The 20,945-nt window shown below is 39.8% G+C and overlaps 1 long non-coding RNA gene across 1 annotated transcript; it reads left to right on the forward strand.

Moving 5' to 3' along the window:
• The first annotated feature begins 6,982 nt into the window (after positions 1–6,982).
• On the forward strand, positions 6,983–20,887 carry LOC121684436. The gene is made up of 3 exons (XR_006023129.1): positions 6,983–7,124; positions 14,306–14,311; positions 20,877–20,887. It is a non-coding gene; the product is annotated as an uncharacterized LOC121684436 (long non-coding RNA).
• Positions 20,888–20,945: the final 58 nt, after the last annotated feature.

Genomic DNA, 20,945 nt, shown 5'->3' on the forward strand with positions numbered 1-20,945 from the left:
AACCAATTTATTTCAATGAAACTCTACTTTGAGACAGAATTCATGCGAAGTCCATGAATCAAATAAACTCAGAATAGTGGTTAAAGGTGCCATGTGTAAGAATTGAGGTAAAAATATCCAAAAATTGAGCTACACGCATCAAAAGAATAAGAAGAAATAAGGGCGATGATGTCATTAAAAAAATGACAAGGTATAGTGCTGCAGAGATATCAACCTGAATTAGCATGCTAAATTACTAGCCACAGCCCGACAGGTGTCATAATACCAGTTTCGGCCATGGGAGGCGGTATGCGGGCAACATAACCGCCAGCCAAAATGCAATACACATGTCTTGGTTATTACTCTAGGGTAGACCAACTCGCTTTCTGGAGGTATACTGCCCCCATCTTTTATGGAATGTGGAGTATGAATTGATTTTTTGGCGGACATTACACATGGCACCTTTAATAATTTTGCAATGATAGCTCACATTAACTCTACAAAAACGTAGTGTTAGCTAACATTACCCTTCAATTAGGCCTGCATTCTCATGAGATTTAATGTTAATGTTAGCAGCTGCTAAACCTTTTCCTCAAGCGAAAAATCAAACGCACTGGCGCATGTAATGTTGGACCCCAAACAAACAGGATGTTCATTTCTCTGCAGTGCCATTTCATATAACGCCATTCAAAAATGTCATACATTAATGTTAACCTGACTCTCATTAATGTTACCTTCCCATGCATAAAATCTATCAGCATGCCAACAATGAATTCAAACCTGAACTCAGGTAACCTAACGTTAAGTTAATGTTAACAGTTCACTGACTAAGTTACGTTAGCAGCTTGCTGCTGCTTCATAATTTAATTGACAAACCTAACAGCAACAAATAAACGTCCTTTTCACATATTAATGATAACTCACATACCTAGATTTGTGACTCACCAAGAAACTTCTGTGGAGGATGAAACGCTGCCATTGATCGGTTCTTCACGCTAGCTGATACTTTCGTTACCCAAATGTATCAGTTCTTCACATTAGCCGAGAGTTCTCTAGTTAGCCAAATGTATTCTTTCTTTCGTACACAGACCTAAGCAGTTCTTTGTGTGCTTTAGCTTTCAAGCTTCAAAAGGTGCATTACTGCCACCAGTTGTTTGGGAATGGAATTGCATCTCTGATCATCGTTCTCAACAAGTTTGACATTTATTGATGATTGCCGGTACAGGGGCCATTCAGGGGCCAATGAAATTTCAGGTGGGGCCAGGGCCCCTGTGGCCCCTCCCCTAAAACCGCCCCTGGTCTTTCTGCCTCCATCGCTTTTTTCTCGATCTCAAGATGAATTCTCTCCTGCTCTCTCTCTTTCTCTACCATCTCCCTCGTCTGTCTTTCTTTCTCCTTCAGTTTTTCTCTCAACATTCTCTCCCATTCACTAATTTCTGCTTCCATCTCCTTCATCTGTTGTTCTTCCTCCTTGACTTTTTTCTCAGCCTCTCTCAAAATGATCTCCCGAACTCTCGCTTTCTCATCCATGTCTCTCATTTTCCTTTTCCTGCTCCTTCGCTGTTTTCTCCAGCTCTCTCAAAATTCTGTTCTTCTCGCTGGCTTTTTCTTCCATCTCTTTTATTTTTATTTCTTCCTCCTTTTCTGCATTTTTTGGCATTTCTCTCATCATGCTCTGCTGCTCTTTCACTCTCTCTTCCAGCATTCTTATCCCTTCCTCCTCTTTCTGCACCTCCATCTCTTTCCTCTTTACCTTTTCTCTCAGTTTTGCCATGTTGTCCGCCTCAACTTTCTTGAATTCTTTTGGTTCTCTCAACTTTCTTTCCTGCTCTTTCACAATGTTAACCATCTCTCTTAGCATTCTCTCTTTCTCTCTCACTCTCTCTGCCATCTCCCTCATCCCTCTTTCTTCCTCCATTGCTTTTGCTCTCAACATTCTCTCCTGCTCTCCCGCTTTGTCATCCAACTCTTGTATCCATCTTTCTTCCTCCTTCCACATGTTTTCTCAACATTCTCTCACACTCTTTCACTTTTTCTTCCATCTCCCTTATCTGTCTTTCATCCTCCTTCGCCTTTTCTTTCAACATTCTCTCCTGCTCTCTCACCTTTTCTTCCATGTCTCTTATGTGTCTTTCTCCCTCCTTCGCTTCTTCCCTGAACATTCTCTCTTTCTCTCTCACTTTCTCCATCATGTCACTCAGCTGTCTTGCTTTCTCCTTCACTTTTTCTTTCAACATTCTCTCCTGCTGTCTTGCTTTTTCTTCCATTTCCCTTATTGGCCTCTCCTCGTCCATTATTTTCTCTCTCAAGAGTTTCTCACTTTCCCCTCCATCTCTCTTAGATATCTCTCTTCCTCCACTGCTTTTTCCTTGATCTCATTCATCTCTCTCTCCTGCTCTCTCAGTGTTGCCATGTTGTCATCTTTCTTTCTCAGATTTTCCACCTCCATCACCCTCTCTTCCAGTCCTGTCAGCTGGGCACCTTGTCTCTCTTTCTGCTGTTTATTCTTTGCTTCCTGATAGATACTGTAGATTAAACAAAAACACTGTGTTAATGAGTGAACCCATGCATTAGAAATGAACCAAAGTGCTGGACAATCTCAAAATATAACTAGAATGTAATGCCAGAGGAATTACAATAGTGGATAGAAAGCTGCTGGTTTAATGTTGGTGGGAAAATTCCTTGAAAAAAAAACATTAAATCACTTAATCTTTGAGTTCATACAAACCCTCATACCAAAAGACCTTGTGTGTCAAGGCGTTCTTGAGATATAACACTCAAGGTGTTTTTGACCTTGACATTTGACCTCCAACATCAATTCACTTCATCTTTGAGTCCATACAAACACTCATACCAAATTTCAGGCATGTATGTCAAGGCATTCTTGAGATATCGCACTCAGAGTGTTCATTGACTTGACCTTTGACCTCCAACATCAACTCACTTCATCTTTGAGTCCATACAAACACTTGTACCAAATTTGAAGCATATGCGTCCAATCGTTCTGGAGATATAATGCTCAAAGCATGAGATATGGCTGTGACTTTTATTTTGACACACGGGAAACACTTAAACAGGATGTGTAGTTTTAGGGAGCACCAGATTGTATGCATTAGAAGCTGAGACGGTTGAATTCACAGGTGACACCTGTGCCAGTGTTCTAATTACTCTACTAGAACTACTCTGGGAGCTTAAAAGACCAGTATGTAGGAAATAATGGAAAACAAACTGTAACCATTCCAAAAATGATCACTATGTTGTCAGAGAGTAGGCTAAGGAAACACGATGAATTGAAGTAATGGCTTATTTGACAACATTACTCTAACCCGTAAAACCCTGTAAAACCCCTGAAAAAAATGAGTTACGGGGCGGAATCTCTTGGAATTTTCATTTTTTGAACGATTAATTCTAGAATAGCGTATTAATAATGGGCTAGCGCGTCCTCGTATTTGGGTTGCCAAATTAGCAAAGGCCAACTGTCAACAGCTGTCAGTTGTAGTCATGAACGCCTACGAGAGGCAGGCAAATTGCCAAAATTAAAACAAGAAACAAATTAAGTGGACATCGGAGGAGCTTCCTGAGATGGTGACGTCTTCGTCAAACTAAGAATATCAAGTCTGATGCAGAGCTGGCCATATTTCTCCACAACAGGTAGCCTAGGCTAAACTTCATCTGCACCGCTAACTTCAGCTAAATATGTTACGTTGGTTAGAGAGGTATTTTTTGTTTTCACTGTTTCTGTAATGTGTAGCTGGGTCATGGTTGGAGAAACGTTAAAGCAGCTGCAGGTCAACTAACGTTAGCTAAGTCTTCATTACATCTGACAACCCAGAAGAGGCTCGCGTCTGGTAGTCTTGAGAACGTTCACCAGTGTTATGATTTTGGCCTACAGAACGTTCCAAATCGCACCTTTAACAAGCGCAGCTGCCTTTAGGCCATTATGAAATCACAGCCTTTGAAGTTTATGGGGGAAAAATTAGCTTTTTAACATTTTTAATCCCCTATTTCTCAAAAAGTATAAACCTTTTTAAAAATCTGAAAAAATAACTCTCTTGCCCCACTCCAGACCTTCAGAACGGTTATTTCAACATGTCTGTACGTTAAGCAGTTAGAGTCGCATGGAGCCAGGAGATTTCAAGATAGTGGATTCCATCCACTATAACAACCCCCCCCCCCCCCCCCACACACACACACACACACAGGTACACCCCTTCTCCCCCACACCCCATTAATCCCCCACAACACACACTACTGCCCCCTTCTCCCCAACACACACTCACACACTCCATTACACCATACCCCCCAAACACACACACCATACCCACACACCACCCTCCCTCATTTCACACCACCCCCCCATACACACACACAATATACCTTTTTAATTACTACTTTTAATTTATTTATATGTGTAGCTAGCTCTTCAGTACAAGGATATCATTACTTATAATTTCTTTTTTGGGTAACTTACATAAAAATAAACAACTTGAACTTGACATATGAGTATCTTGCTTGTTAATAATAACAGTATCAGCTTATTAATGTATAGAGTATACTGCCACTCCCGCTGTCTTGCCCACATCTCTTGGAGCCTTCTGTCCACAGTCTCTCTCATGTCGGGGGTCGGTCTCCTCAGCCTCCCCTCCTGGAAGTTAAGGTCCAGCTGCCCTTCAGAGGGAGAACTTTCGGCCATGGTTGGCTCACAAGGCCTTATGGTCTATACTGCTGTTTGGCTTTCTTTCCCTGTATCTGTAACACTGTTCTGTAGAAGAGATACAGTAGGCTACATCATTTGGCCCAGGTAAGACTGTCTTTAAAGATAAAAACGTCTCTTTCTTTTAAAATTTTGTTTACCATTAAAATTTTTCATGTAATAAGAACATAATTTTATTTAAACTATTTTAATTAGTGCTGTCAAACAATTAACATTTTTAATCACGATTAATCGCTGAATTCCTATAGTTAATCACGATTAATCACATATTTTATCGCATGATTAAAATTATATTATTTTGCATTGCTGAATTTTCCAGGAGTCCATATTAACAATATAAAGCAATTATTGTGGATCTTGATTAGGATTCAAATGAAAGCAAAGCAAGTTACTTCATTAACTTAAGTTTAAGACATAGGTCTATTTGATTATTTCAAATCAAATGTCAAAAGATGTGCAGCAGACCTGAGGCAACACAATATATTCTTCAGAAATATAGCTAATAAAGGGCATAACAAACATAAAATACTATATTCATTATCTTTGAGTTCAGTTGAAAATAAGGAACTTTTCGACTGCCACTGCCATTTTATAGGCTTAGGCTACAGTCTATGGTGCACTGTCACTTGCCACACACATTAGCGCCAAAGTTTTTAACACGCAAACACTGGATGAACAATGGATTTTATGGAGCGGCGTCGACCAAATATAACTGAATCGTGATTTACACGGCGGCAAAGTGCGATGCTGGTGTGCAGAGTTGTATTGAAAAGAATGGAATCTAATGTACAGTAAATGAATGTCGAAAGCCGACTAATGTCGGCATCGGTGTCCACAGCAATTTAAAACACCATTCAGCTGACCGGGAGTTCAGAACTGCGTTGGTGTTTATTATACAAATCTACTCTTTGGCCGGCTCGTAAGCCCAAACAAGTGTGTGCAGCATGCCTTTACGTAGCTAAAGCGCATCATAAAGATACCTACATATAATCTGCATCACGCCCCATTTTAGCGGAAAACAAGTTAACATAGGGAGGGAAAGTAATCTCATCGCCATCTAGTGGTTGCGTTCCTAGAGTTTAGCGGAGTGGATGGGATTTTTTTTTAGAAAAAATATATCTCGGTGCACATTGGGATCTTAATTTAATGCCTTCCATATGTTAGGCACTGGGGTCACCTCTATTGCGTCAAGTGGTCATACCTTATTTTTAGGATCAGTTGAATTGTTTTGAGTTTTTGTAATGAAGTACATTTACTTAAGTACTGTAAGTACAGATTTTGAGTATTTATACTTCACTTGAGTTATTTAAAAGAAAAAATACTTTCACTTTCACTTCACTACATCTGAATGACAAAAATCGTACTTTTAACTTCACTACATTTCTGTTAAGGCTCTCGTTACTTTTAACTTTCAATAAACTAGGTCTAGCCTATATCGAAACTCTGTCCCCCCCTCCCCTCTCTTCTAAAATGTGATGGTTTGTTCGCAGGTGACAGCCTATCACTAATCAGGGTTGCGTCACATCTGTGCGCTAGGCTATAAAACCAAGTTCAACGTCTAACCGTTCTCTATTCCTAAATCGACAGCAAGATGGAGGTAGACGGAGATGAAGGCGGATGCCCTGTCGAGTACTCGCACCCATGGCCGTATCTCGACAAAATGTTTACGTTTACTGAACGGATGAACGATTCCTATCGTTTTAAATGCGTGCTTTGTTTGCCGAAAGTAAACCACATCACTGCATACAAAAATTCGCCGTCCAACCTGCGGAAGCATATTCTGGTGTCTATACACAGTGATGGGGAGTGAATTTGTGGACCCATGTAGTCTTGTTTTGTTTACAGTATAGACAGGCAACCATTTTAAGTGATGGGAAGTGAATTTGTGCACCCATGTAGATTTGTTTAGTTTACTTAAAATGGTTGGCTGTCTATACTGTAAACACAAAGTGGAAAGGGAATTTGTGCACCCATGTAGTCTCTTTTGTTTCCTTGAAATGGTTGGTTAGATTTAAGCATGAAGTAGGTTGTGCTACACACACACCTACCTTACTTGCCCTCAGAAACCATGAGCCACTGTTGGACCTGTGATGTAAAGTTGCTTGAATGTTGCTTTCATGTCAAGCCAGTTTGATAGAAAATAAACATTTTCTTTCTGTCAGTTGGGTTTCTTCATTCTGTAACATTCTATAATCCCTTATTCTGCAGCTTATACAAGCTAGTCAGGGGCATGCATTTCAGTGTTAAACCTTACACATGTAATTTCAAATTGTACTTTAATACTTAAGTATTTTTTTAAATCAAGTACTTCAGTACTTTCACTTAAGTACAATTTTGAATATGCAACTTTTACTTGTATCGGAGTAACATTTGACCAGTAGTATCTGTACTTTGACTTAAGTACTGAAATTGAGTACTTCGCCCACCTCTGGTGATAAGGAACCACAGCTGCATGTGACGTCACATGTTTGGGCGCTTAATCTCTAACTGATCAATACGCAATTTGCTTAACTGGCTTAACATATTTTTGTAATAACGGAACGTGATGTAAACCGCGTGGTGATAACCTTTATGTCAGGATAACTGATGTTGTGCTTCTACTCACATGAAGAGCTAGCTGTAAGTGTTAAGCTAGCTAACCAGGCTAATAAACAAACCATGCTACCGTGAGTAACGTTGAAGGGTAAAGTCACGTGACTTCTTTTGTAGTTCGTTTATGAAACAAAAGGAGCAATTTCGATTTTCTTAAATAAGGCAAAATAGGGTCTGACATTTTCACAGTTAGAATATTATTACTGTATAGACACTGAAAAATATTTTTGGTGGATAACATCGCTGATTTGGCTTCACAATATTTTTTTTAAAAATAGGTCTATGGGACTTAACATAAGAGCTGCTCTTCAATAGGAACGCAACCACTTGGGGCGCTGGTTTTCACTTTCCCTCCCTATTAGCCTATATCATTCATTGATTTTCATTGAAGACAGCTAGCCTAATCACACCTTGATGTTACATCTAGTTATTCATTTACAGGCCATTCAATCATTTTACTAACAGGAGAAGAATTATGTGTATGTAACTTACTCATGTCTAAACTATGTACAATACAACCCATTCAGAACGTAGCTACACTTACCATATCCCATGTAAAACGGTTAGCTTGCTAGCTAGCCAACTGTGGAACTTCCGTATAACAGGCATAGCCAATTATCTCACCTAGTTGTAGGAAAAAGGCTACGTCCATATTACAAGTGATAGAATGAATGTGTGACTTATGTTTAGTTGATGTTATGACATGTAACGTAAATGACATGTGAGCTTGCCGAACTTATAGTCAGCCACGGGCAGTTTGACTGTGCCTACATTCGTGACACTCCTGTTAGTAGGCCTAAGCTATAAACTGGAAAGAGCAAAAAATAGGAACATAATAGTCACATTAATCACATAAACACACAGATAACTCTTACACCAACCTTATTTTGTGCCTTTTATTCACGTTTGTTTCAAGATTTAGTATAAGCCCTTTTCGCTCCCCACTTTGATGCAGCATAGGTTACCATTATCCAAACAGCTCCCTTTGCCCTAAAAGGGGGCGTGTACATGCAGCACGGTCTAGATCCAGTATGGTGTTGTAGTTGTTCTAACGTTACTAGTTGTTGCAACAGCATGTGAAAAAACTACAAAGTTTGTTACACCAAAAAGAACGTTAATCTCGCGATAAAAAATTTGACGCTGTTAAAATAGGCGACAATTCCATTGTTCCATTTTTTTCCAACAATGGCAGCTAATGGAAGCCTCAAATAGTTCCCGGAAGTTAACAATTAATAATAGCAGCAGTGCAGTTACAGCCATAGACATAATATACATAGACGCCGCATTGGCTGCTGGAAACAAGAAATGCGGCCGCCATCTTGGACCTGTCATACTCCTCATTGCGTTGCAGCAGAAAACACAAGATGACAGCACTGTGCAGCATGTTCCTGCTCAAATCGGCAGACCATACTCGGGGGGATTTACTTTTCACAAGTAAGATTTAACATTACCGTACTATTGGTTGTATTTTGTATTTTCGAACAATGTGGCCTGTATCATAGCTACATGTATGACCTTTGCAGCAAAAAAAACCGCGTGAAAATCTGTTCGGTATTCAGTGAGATATGATTAATTAAGTGTGCTGACAGCTCATTGCACCGGCCAAACAGATTACACTGAGTGGAGTGGATGACCGGTCCAAGATGGCGGCTCCAAATCTCGTCAGCGCTAGTAGGGAGCAGCGGTCGATGCGGCGTCTATGTATATTATGTCTATGGTTACAGCAGTATAGAGTGGTGAAGTCCCGCCCCTTCTACTTCCGGTCCATGGGACCTATCTTTCAAAAAATTATGAACGGGAGTTAATGGAGAGATAACAATTCTTTTTTGGTCCAGTTTGAATTGTGCCACAAATTTCACATATGATGTGTGTGAATTTAAAAGATAATTTTTCACGTCAAGAAAGTACTGTTGTTCGATAGTCTTCAAAAGTTATGTTGGTTTTGTGCGAATCCACTCAGTGGACTACATCTCTCGTCTCGAACGATGTACGTCACCAACGTAATGAAACGATAAGAGCTGTTATACTAGTTAACGGTTGCATCTTGCTGCCTGCTATGTCACTTAACAGTATGTAATGTACAGTCTATGGACGAATACAACTTACCTGATGTGTTTAATCCTCTGACTCATGGTATTTTCTTCGGCAAGGAAAGCCCAATTAGGACCTGTTGCTGGTATGCTTGTACAATCTAGTGTGGCTGTGAATGAGCTAACGTCACTAGCGCGACTGATGGGTTTGTAGTCATTGGAATTACGATCTTTCACAATGTTGTAATTCAATAGTTACGAAACAAAATTGTCTTTAAAATTGACAAACATCATATGGGTAATTCAAGGCACAAGTCAACCGGGACCAGAAAATAATTTCTTTTTCGCCATAGACTGCCGTTCAAATTTTTTTGAAAGATAGGTCCCATGGAGGCAAACGGAAGGGGCGGGACTTCACCACTCTATAGACTGTTTGTAGCCAACATTTCAGACTCAGATTTACATTTCTTTGCCTCATCCGAATAATAATAATAATAATAATAATAATAATAACAGTAATAGTAGTAAAGTAATAGTAGGCTAATAGCCTAATTATAATAATAATTACATGTCCTTGATTGCCTAGCCTTTCTCCCCCCCGCCCCACCCCACCCCACCCCCATCTCCAACACACACACGTCATCACTGTCATCACCTCACATACATACAGCACACTGCTTGCTACAGTAAGCCTCCTCTACATACTTGCTGCACACTGCCCCCCCCTACATACACAGCACATTGTCTTCAGGATCTTCTCCAACACACATCCTCTACATACTTACAGCACACTGCCCCCACCTACTCTCACACACACTACACAAACACACACACACAGTCACTGCTCCACTCCCCTCCCGCCCACACACACACATGGGCGTAGATTTAGGGTGGGACGCTCATGACTAGTCCTAACCAATATTTTAAGATGACAAAATTGTCCCCACCAATATTTTAGCGAACTCATTTGTGCTGCTGATCATTCCGACAGCCAGCACGACATTACAAGAAACGTCGTCATTTGATTGGCTGAAAACCTGAGGGGGAGGGGGAAGGATTATCTGACACGCATGCTGCACACACATTGCTTTATTCTTGCACTGGTAGTCAAGCGAGCGGGTGTGTCAACGACAACGGTAAGTTACCAGGGCTGTCTGTCAATACATAGGCCTACCCCATAAAAGGCCAGAGTGAAACATTTTAATATTCCCTTTTCCCTTCAGCATACATACAAACCCCTTTTTGTGGTGTGTAGATCTATGCCACCCAAGAAGAAGAAAGGGGACATACGAAGCTTTTTCATAAAGCAGAGTGTAACTAAGCAAAATAACTAGCCACACAAGCTAGCAGTGGTAGTGACCAGGCTTTCAAATTATGCAGATTCTATTATGTGGAAAAATAGTATTAACTGGTGATAGCATATGTTACCCAGGATATTGTTAAAGATAAACCTAGCTTCTGTAATCTTTCAACCAAGGTCAGGAGTATTGATTAGGGGTGTGCAGCACGGTATCATAGAAGTCGCGTTATCACAATAGATGTTATTACCAAGTCACTGAATGTTAATTAGCCTACCTTAAGTTAGAATCTTGGAAGTCACAATAAACATTGGATCTGGACATTTTTCGTTTCTATTCTGTTTATGTTATGTATTTCTGAGTGTAGCCTACACAATGCAGAGAAATAAAAGGGAGACCCAAATTCGTTTGAAGGACTGTCATTGCATTGTTATGACACATGCTGTAAAAACGTGTTGGCAATGTGAATAAGTTAACACTGTTGGTTATTCAAATATAATGAATCATTATTTGATAAATAATATCCAAATAACACTATCATATACAATATGGTAGGAGGGTTAAACTCGCTAGCCAAAGGATAGGCTACAAAATGAATTAACCACTTTGTATGCAAGAAAGACAGCATCAAACCACTACAGATGGATGGCAGGTTGAGGAAACAGCATCAGGGCTTCAGGTGAGGTTCTAATTATTAGCCTATGTCAAATTTTCAATTCAGTTGGAGTCAGCAGCATTGCTGTACAATATAATGAGATGGAGTAGATTCACTTCTGTATTGTGATATTCTGTATTGCCAACAGTCTGAAATAACAAAGGAAATCGCCATTAAGGCACTGGTATCTTACAGCAAAAGAATTCCAATTACAGTTAAGCAAATACAAATATAATTTAGAGTCGCATAAATTCATAGACATATTCAATCCTAAACTATGGTGCATTTCCATACTCAGTAACATAAATAAAATACTATATATATATATACTATATTATATTATGACTATATAATCTGGGCAAACTTACAATTTAAGATATGCTTAGCTTCTGTTATCTGAGAAACAAAATTGGCATCTAGTGGTCAAACATTTATTTACGTTTAAACAATTGTTTTCGTCTGCACATATTTCTCTCCAGTCGGAGATGCTAGTTTAACTTTAGAGTACTATAAATAATGAAAGAGGCTATTGTCTATTGACAGTCTGACTCTTGTCAGTAAGACCAAACCTACGCCCCTTGCACACACATCTTCACTGTCATCACTCACATACATCATACATACAGTACTCTGCTTGCAATAGTAAGTCCCTTCACCATACTTGCTGTACACTGCCCCCCCCCCCCCTCCCCTACATACACAGCACATTATTAAGTGTGCTTGTTCTTCTTAAGTTTTATTATTATTATTATTATTATTATTTTTCCCGTCTCCCTAATTTTTTGTCAGCTCTAGCGCCTAGGCCCTTTGAGACAGAGACACCGTTCCAACTTTAAAACGTCTGGTCAGTACCGGTGTAAGTTGGTCGCGAAGATGACGTCAGGTGGGCGTGTCATTCGTCCGCCATATTGGATTGAACAGAAAGCGAAACTAAATTTCCACAGGTCACAAATTTGGTCCGAACGCCACGAAACTTGACGTACATTATCCTTGGACCAAGCCTCACAAAAGTTACCAGAAGGATTTTTGATTTTCGAAAGCGTTTGCCCGTCACAGCCAAACGAAATCGGCGGCGAAGCTCCGAAACAGGAAGTCGTCCATATCTCAGGAACACTGTCACATATCGATACCAAATTTTGTATATGAACTGGGGACTCCAGTGTGAGGGTGCATAAGCTAAAAAAAAAAAGTTTCCAGCATTTGGCAAACCACCCACAGGCATTTGTTAACTATCACCTTTCACCTCTGCACTTGCACTTCTATCACAATGCCTTCCAAGTATGCACAATCTCTCTGGGCAGCCACAATGTCTCTGGGCAGCCTTGCCCAATCATGAAATCCTTGCTCTGCCATGGGTTAGTATGGACTTATGAACTGAAATTGCAATGAGAACAGTAGCTATATATAGCTTACATAATAGAGTTGTTTTCACATTGACGTTGAATTCATATGTTTACGGGAAATTAGGTTTTACTCGGTTGTTTTGTTGTAAAGACATGCAAGGCATTCTGGGCCATGTAATAGACAAACAGTGGTTGGCAGCGTTAAAGGAGAATTCCGGTGGAATGCTGGAATGCTGCTACTGGAAGAAACTGGAATCCATGCATTTCCACTGAATTATTTTTGGAATCTGATCCCTTATCATACCTGTTCATTCTTACTCGTTGCTCGACTTATCGTGACTAAATTCAAGATGGCTGCAAACGCTAAACTTCGTGAAGGTACTGTCTGTATAAATCGTCTTGTAAGTAAACTACCAGTGCTTTTTCAAAGTTCTCAATGTCTCGTTTTAAATGTCAGGGCCCTCGGAAGTCTACCAATGAAGTGTGGAGATACATTGAGCCTCGTAAATGGGTGTAAAACAGTGATTTATTTGCATGGCTACCCCGATGCCGAAGCACCACTATTGAAAAAGCTGTTGGTAGCATCGGCTAACTAGCGCCAGATTTTGGAGTGCAGGGGACAAGCCAAGATGGGCTATGAGACATACGTTCACACTCGGTATCATGTTTCAATACACTTTAGGTCAATATCACACCGGAATTCTCCTTTAACTTGATTTCCTGGCATTCAGGGCCGTAATGAACAGTGGTCAGCAGCACTCCATAGGCTACGTATTAATATGAATAGGTGTTTCTGTAAACCTAGGGACAATAAACAGCTATCTCTGTTACAAAAACAAGCTGGTAATCGCTCATTGAAGAGGGAATTATGATAAAAAGATTGTTTTCCTAAAACCATGGAGTTGACGAAAGAATAAATAAGCAATGTCACGTTAATGTTAAATAGCCTACTGAACGCTAGGTGGCAACGTTGTATTACATTTCACTAGTGTAGCCTACTTGAAATACGGTGTGAGATTCACAAGTAAGGAAGGTGCAAATATTATGTAATTTATCATGGGAAATTATTGGAAATGTTTTTCTTGTTTATTCTAATTGCAAACCACACACATCCTTTCGGAATCACACGTACACTTTTGATACCATTGGTATCAAAGACTGTCATTTCGTTTATTTGATGTTGCCTAGCAACACAGCCTTCAGAGCAAAGATTCTAGAACAGAGCTTCAGAGAGACACGTTTTGAGTTCGTGGCCAAGTAGGCTACCTAAAATATCGGTTTTCATGTGTATGTGCTGGATGGTGTGCTTCCTTTATGAAAGTAAGTGTTTTATACAGTTAACGTTACAGACATAATGAGTCATGTTGTAAGTGGTCCACATAAATGTGCCCCTTCTGTTATTAGAATGCTAAGCGGAGATTTTAACATCATTCATTTCTTGTGTGGCTAGAAACTAGCTAGCTAGGTCATAGGGAGGAGATGTTGCTGTAACGTTATGAGATTTATGTTGCTTAGCGTAATGCCATGGTCATTTGATATGAGATGCTTGTACTCATAACTTCGTCACTCGTAACTTTAGGACTCCTATTTTTTTTTTACTAAGAGTAATTCAGGAAGCATTTTAGCCCTAAAAGTAGCGCCTGAGTCTGTGACAGCTTAAGCGAGGACTCCTAATAAGACCGATTCACAAACAGTTTGTGGTGGCATTTCACGTCGCGATGTTTTGAAATGTATCTAACAATCACGAGGGAACAATTTTGCATTGTAGGCATAACTAAGGGATGCAGTAACACCACCAACAACAACCAAAACTAGCCTACTCATTGTTTACATGTACATTAAATGTAACGTTTCATTGTGAATCAAATTAAAAGATTCTCCTCTTTGCAAACGTTGGCATAGGCATATGGTGACAGATTAATTTAATAATGTTGCTGCGTGAATCACGGTAAGCGCGAATGAAGTGGCCACTTCTTAATAGGAGTCACTGTATGGAAGTAGGCTAAGTAAAATAGAGATGTTTAAAATAAGATAAAGTTAGGATATGCCCGCTTGACAACGGCAGAGATAACTGGCCTTTGGCCATAGCAACCATCCATTTAGAACGACTGGCCTTCATAGCAACCAAGGATCTTAGCTGTGATTCATGTAGCTACAGTATGCATACAATGTGATGCAAAGTATAGAAAGGTGATGAAATATACAGAGACAGGTCAAGAAATATAGTGCAATGTAGACAGTAGTATACAGTTGATTTACAGAAGGTGGTTTAGAGTAATATGAATTAAATATAAATATGTGCAGTGTATTAGCAGTTATCTCATACAATAAGTAGAATAATGTATGTAGTAGTAACATTATAATAGAAATAATAATATAGATATATGCAGTGTATTAACAGAATATAATAAAACAGAATAAATATGGATATTCAATATGACAAATATATAACAGATATGTACATAACATACAGCTATGTGCAGTGTGGAAACAGTGTCATTGTAGTGCAGAAACAACATTATAAGAGTAGTAAGAATAAGTCTATGTGCAGGATGAATAGTATAAAGATCAGTAGAATAACTATGTATAAATGTAATTACAGTAGGCCTATGTACATTTGTAAATAAATAGAAAAATATGGGTGAGAGGGATAAATTAATTTGATTTAATCGTAAAAGTAAATTGCATTCAATTAAATTGCAATTAAAAATCTTTCCAGTAGGCTTTAATGTCACGCAAAAAGTACAACCAAAGCTGAGCTTGATCAACTAGAACGTCTAAAGAACCAGAACTTGAGTGTAGTTTTTTGCTGGGTCCCAGGCCATGTTGGTCTGAGGGGAAATGAGAAAGCGGACAGTGCTGCTAAGCAAGCCCTCAATGAAGAAGTCACAGAATGTCAAATCCCTGCCCCAGACCTTAAACCTATACTGAACTCTTACATCTCAGATAAGTGGCAATCAATGGGATTAATGTACCAACAACAAGCAAGGAATGTGAATTTTGGCACATTTTCATGATCCACTGGGTCGTTATGGGCCACACAAAATACGGTGTTGCTAAAATTACTCCTATTGTGGCTATTAGAGACATGCGTTCATGAGTATCCAGCTACATTCAATGAGTTAAGTAAAATACATTCACACACAAAAAAAAAACATCACTAATGTTGTGGACATTCCTTTATTCTGAGATACATCAATAGGCTCTCAAAACAATCCCAAACAGACATAAGGTCTTTATAGAGCAAATCTATATAGATTATTTGTCAAATAAACCAGTAAAACAGAATTAGGGGATGGAATATATAACATTCACACTCATAGCTCATATTTTTAAAATAAATCAGTGAAAAAGTATCCTGACAAACAAGCAGCATTTTAATGCCTTAGTCATATTTCATAATTTCACATTTTTCTCTAGGTTACCAGAGGTGCAAGACGCGTGACATTATTTATTTTTGCAGCCAGTCACTGCTGTTTTATTTTATTGATTTGATTTTAGTCATAGAAGCTAAATTCGAAGGCAGGCCACAGGTAAAATCCAACGAACTGCATTCACCCCGCAAGGCAATAGTTGAATAGAGCTTTTGAGGTATTGCCACTGCTCCAACACTGAAAGGCACTGTTAGAATGCTTGGATCAAGCCAGGTTCAGCATAGCGTATGTCACTGTCTGCTCACGTTGGTGACCGGACAAGGGCAAGCACACTTTTGCAGTTCCCGCCGGAAATGCAGTCTAGTTTCATCAGGAAGCTTCTCCAACACACATCCCCAACATACTTACAGCACACTGCCCCCCCCATACACAGCACATTGTCTCATGAGGAAGCTTCTCCAACACACATATTGCACACTGCCCTCTCCCCACATACACAGCACACTATCCCATCTCCCCTGTCATCCCCCCAACACAACCCCCCCCCCCCCCCCATAAATGCACAAATAGGCAGGCTGACATCAGACATAATTTCAGTGCATTTCTTACTTCCAGTAACTATATGCATGTGACAATAAACTTCCTTGTATCCTTGTATAATAAACGATTTATTGAATGAATCACATTGAATGACCTCTGTGTATGAAATGTGCTATATAAATAAACTTGACTTGACTTGACTTGGGCATTCAGCTTCACCATCACGTCAAGTTGTAGGCCATGCTCATCTAGGCTATGGATTTAAGTGGCTTAAAGGCAGCAAAAGTGGGATATAGTGCAACTGCTTCCCCAAAACAATTCCTCCATAACTGTATATTTAATCGTTTGATATGTGGATAACTTTCGGTGGACTAAACAAAAGGTAAATATTTTGTTATCAAGGCTAGCTGGTTCGTTATATGGCGAAGCATATAGCCAACTTTGTTTGCAGCAGTGAAGCTGAGTTTGTTGTAACATTGTTGGTAACTGTCAGGGAATTTAACCCCAACATACAAGAACCACAACACGTAGTATGGCTTTGCCCACAAACTCTGGTACCAAGAGGAGAGCCTGCTAATGTAAGGAAGAATTCCTCACACCATCAGTCTCTGACTCTGCAGCCCAAAATCTGTGTCTTTTATTGTACAGATGCACACAGAAAATAGGAAGCAAGACATAGTGACTTCATTGTGACATACATTATCTCACCCACACACACACAGAGACAGGGTGCAGTTCCTGTCTGTCTGGGTGCACACCTAACTTGTACTCTCTGTTCTTAGAACTCAGCACAACAATATTTCTGCTTACACAATGGTTATACAATGATGAATTTCCTTACAGTAACGTAAACGTTTCTTCAGTTAGGAGCAGTAGCCTACTGTTTTTTTTTTATATGTTGCATTCATTTTCATTGGCAAAAGCTAGCCTAATATGCATTAGAACCTATATAGATTTGAGGGAGCTGCAGCTGTTAGCATCAGCACGGTCATATTAACACAGCAGACACTAGCCCAGTGAAGGATCGTGTAACCCCATCCCTAGAAACCAGTTTCAAACCAAGCGTGCGCTGATATGCATGATCACTGATCAAATTGCTATTTTCTGACAGGATGAGCACAACCATGTAGGTTCTCTGAATCTCAAGCTCTTTAGCCTAGCATCTTAATGCTGTCACAGCGCGGTGAATGACAAACGGTGACAAAATGCTGTTGTTTATTGTTATTTATCAAGGACTATATCACGTTTTATATGTTATTATGATCACTCGCATCGCATTACCATGGGGTTACTGTGTAGGTAGCTGCTAATGCTACGGTTAACTTAACATGCCCACCATTACACTGGAGAGATGTTAGAAAACTTTTAAACTTTTTTTTTATTCTCCCGAGACGATAGCTACTTAAGGTAGTTCGCTCATTATCTCAGATCAGTGAAGAACTACCAGAGAAAACGTTGGGGAGAAAACTTAAACAAGTTCATGTTAGACTTAGACTAGCTGTGTTACAGTTTCTCATTGCAAAATTAAAATCTCCATGCGCCATCTCCAGTCTCAAAAACACTGTTTACAGTTCTTGAGTCACGTAGGTCATTTTTTTATAACGATAATTTAGATAGGCCTAGGCTACACTTATGGGGTGGGTGCTATTGCGTTTTCTAGAATCTCCCGTCTTGGTTTTGTACAGAAATTAATATTAAGTGCACATAGGCTAAAAGGGAGAAAAAAGGTCACCTTCCGATATTTAGCATACGGTCTGGAATTTAATTTAATATTGTTGTAATGGTAGGATAACTACACAGTTTACACAATAATTACACTGTGTTATAGACCTCTCCAGAATAAGTCCCGCCTCCGTAACTTCCGTATCCATCCAACTTCCGGGCGTCGATTGTCTATGGGAAATAACATGGCGTTTCGAAATATCATACCGGTAAAACATCTGTAGGTAGCGATGTAGAAAAAGCTGGTGGGCAGATTGGCCTACACACTTCTGCCATCTAGTTTCCACTGGATTTTTTGATTGTCGGTGCCGTTTAAGTAGTATACTATAGACTATACTTTTTGAAAAAAAAAACAGTGATAACGCTAACAGGATCACTGATGATAAAAAACAAGTGTAATTGTGACTTAGCCTATTTTCAAAAAGGAATAAATAGCTAACTGTTAATGTTTATTTTGTGTTGTTTCAGATTGACCATGGAGATGACTGAGACAGCCTGAATATTGATGGGAACACGATGGAATTAACACGACTTAAACTTTGTCTGGGATTGCACTTCTACAGCCAGGTTGTTGAATAAAAAAAATAATAAGACACTTATGTGTAAAGTTGTGTTTGTAGCCTAGCTTATGTTTATTAGTTGAGCTGTTGGGAAAACGTTACGAACTTTAGCCTGGGTGAACCTATAACGAACCTGTTAGCAAATGTGTAGCAAACGGATTTTTCAGGATAATTAATTACCAATCACATTTCACATGTCAAATAAAGCCAGCTGATATCTGATAAACGGGTCCGTACCACACACAATAAGCGGACCCGTATTGCATATGATAAGCAGATCTGGAACACGTCAGTAACACAGACTATCATACGGAACTGGGCCAGTCTTAGCCCTTATTGGAACCAGATCCGTCAAACGGATCCAGACCAGTTTTGGACCGATGTTCGTTTGGACGCCGGATCAGGTCCATTATGCAGATCCGTGGCGGACGTTGTGGTAGTTGTGGCCCAGTTCCGTCCCAGTGTATGTTTGCCATCTGGGATGTTAGGTTACCTTTCCTTCTCTCACTGCATTCTCAGAATCTCATCCTGTTCCTCCGATATCCGATGAATTCGGTGGATAGAAGAACTAATTTCGTCAATCTTTGCATCTTGGCTGGCTAGTCTAACTTTCCACTTTTTCTGCGTGCTCTTGGATTTGATAGAAGCGACTACTAGCGAGTCACAACGCGAAACTGCTAAAGTTTAGTAGGGAGGTGTAGTTTTTATGCTGCATTTGCGACGTGATTCTATGGTTTGCACCAGTCATGTTTCTTGATGTTGCGGTGTATTTTGTAGACAAACATTGACATGGTTATAAGTCATTCGCACCAGTGCGCCTAAATATTATTTTGCACTCGCACGCCATCATTTTTACTCGCATGTGCGAGTGAAATGGGCGCACTGTAGAGCCCTGTTTATGATGACCCATAACATATGATGCCAGTCATCTCGATAGAGCTCTGTTATCTTAATGTATCGCAATGGATGTACTGCTCAATCGGAAGTTCGGAGACAATGTGGGCAAAGCTAGCGCCCCCCATGTTTGTGCGCGGAATAAGGTGAATAAATATTGTATATCAATGCATTTATTGTCTGTCAATTACCCAAAATTGTGGCTCTGTCTCTCATTGAACAGTAGCTTATTTAATGCATTCTAATCCATAGACCTTTCCAGAATAAGTCCCGCCTCCGTAACTTCCGTATCCATCCAACTTCCGGGCGTCGATTGTCTATGGGAAATAACATGGCGTTTCGAAATATCATACGGGTAAAACATCTGTAGGTAGACCGAAAGTTGGATGGATACGGAAGTTAGGAGGCGGGACTTATTCTGGAGAGGTCTATTGTCAATCACTTCCGGGAACTTTTTGAAGTTTACATGAACCACGTGACCTTAACGAATTTTGAACACCCATAGACCTCTCCCGAATAAGTTCCGCCTCCGTAACTTCCGTATCCATCCAACTTCCGGTCGTCAAATGTCTATGGGAAATAACATGGCGTTTTGAAAGATCGTACCTGTCAAACTCTGTAGGTGACAAAGTAGAAAAAGCTGGTGGGCCGATTGGCCTACACACTTCTGCCATCAAGTTTCCACTGGATTTTTTGAGTCGCGGCATCTGAACCGTGCGTTAGCTTAGTGCTTCTTACTGATATATTTCTACTTTAACGGCACCGACAATCGGGGGTAATGTGTGTGTGTGTGTGTTTGTTTGTGTGTGTGTCTGTTTGTGTGTGTGTCTATCTGTGTGTGTGTGTGGATGTTATTATTGATACAGGAAGGAGATTTTTTAAATAAGATCAATAAAATCAATGGGATGAATTAAGAATTGTAAGGACAGCACAGCAATGGCTGCTCACAGCTCTAAGTGTGTGTGTAGGGATGGAAATTAGCACCTGCCAAATGTGGGTGAATTTGGGTACTGTCGGGTGAATTTAGTGAACTTACCAGGGGCGTGTTTCCCAAAACCATGGTTTCTAACTAAGTTAGAAACTTTGTTTGTTGCAATTTCCCATTGCCAACCAACTTCTGCTGTTTTTTACATGATCAATTGCTGATGTTGTATTGGTCAAAATGCATTACACAGGGTCTTTGTTGAATAGTAAATTTCTCCAACACAACAAGGAATTAGTTCATGGCTGGAGTCATTACATGC

The sequence above is a fragment of the Alosa sapidissima genome, chromosome 15, assembly GCF_018492685.1.
Source record: "Alosa sapidissima isolate fAloSap1 chromosome 15, fAloSap1.pri, whole genome shotgun sequence".
NCBI classification, from domain to species: Eukaryota; Metazoa; Chordata; class Actinopteri; order Clupeiformes; family Clupeidae; genus Alosa; species Alosa sapidissima.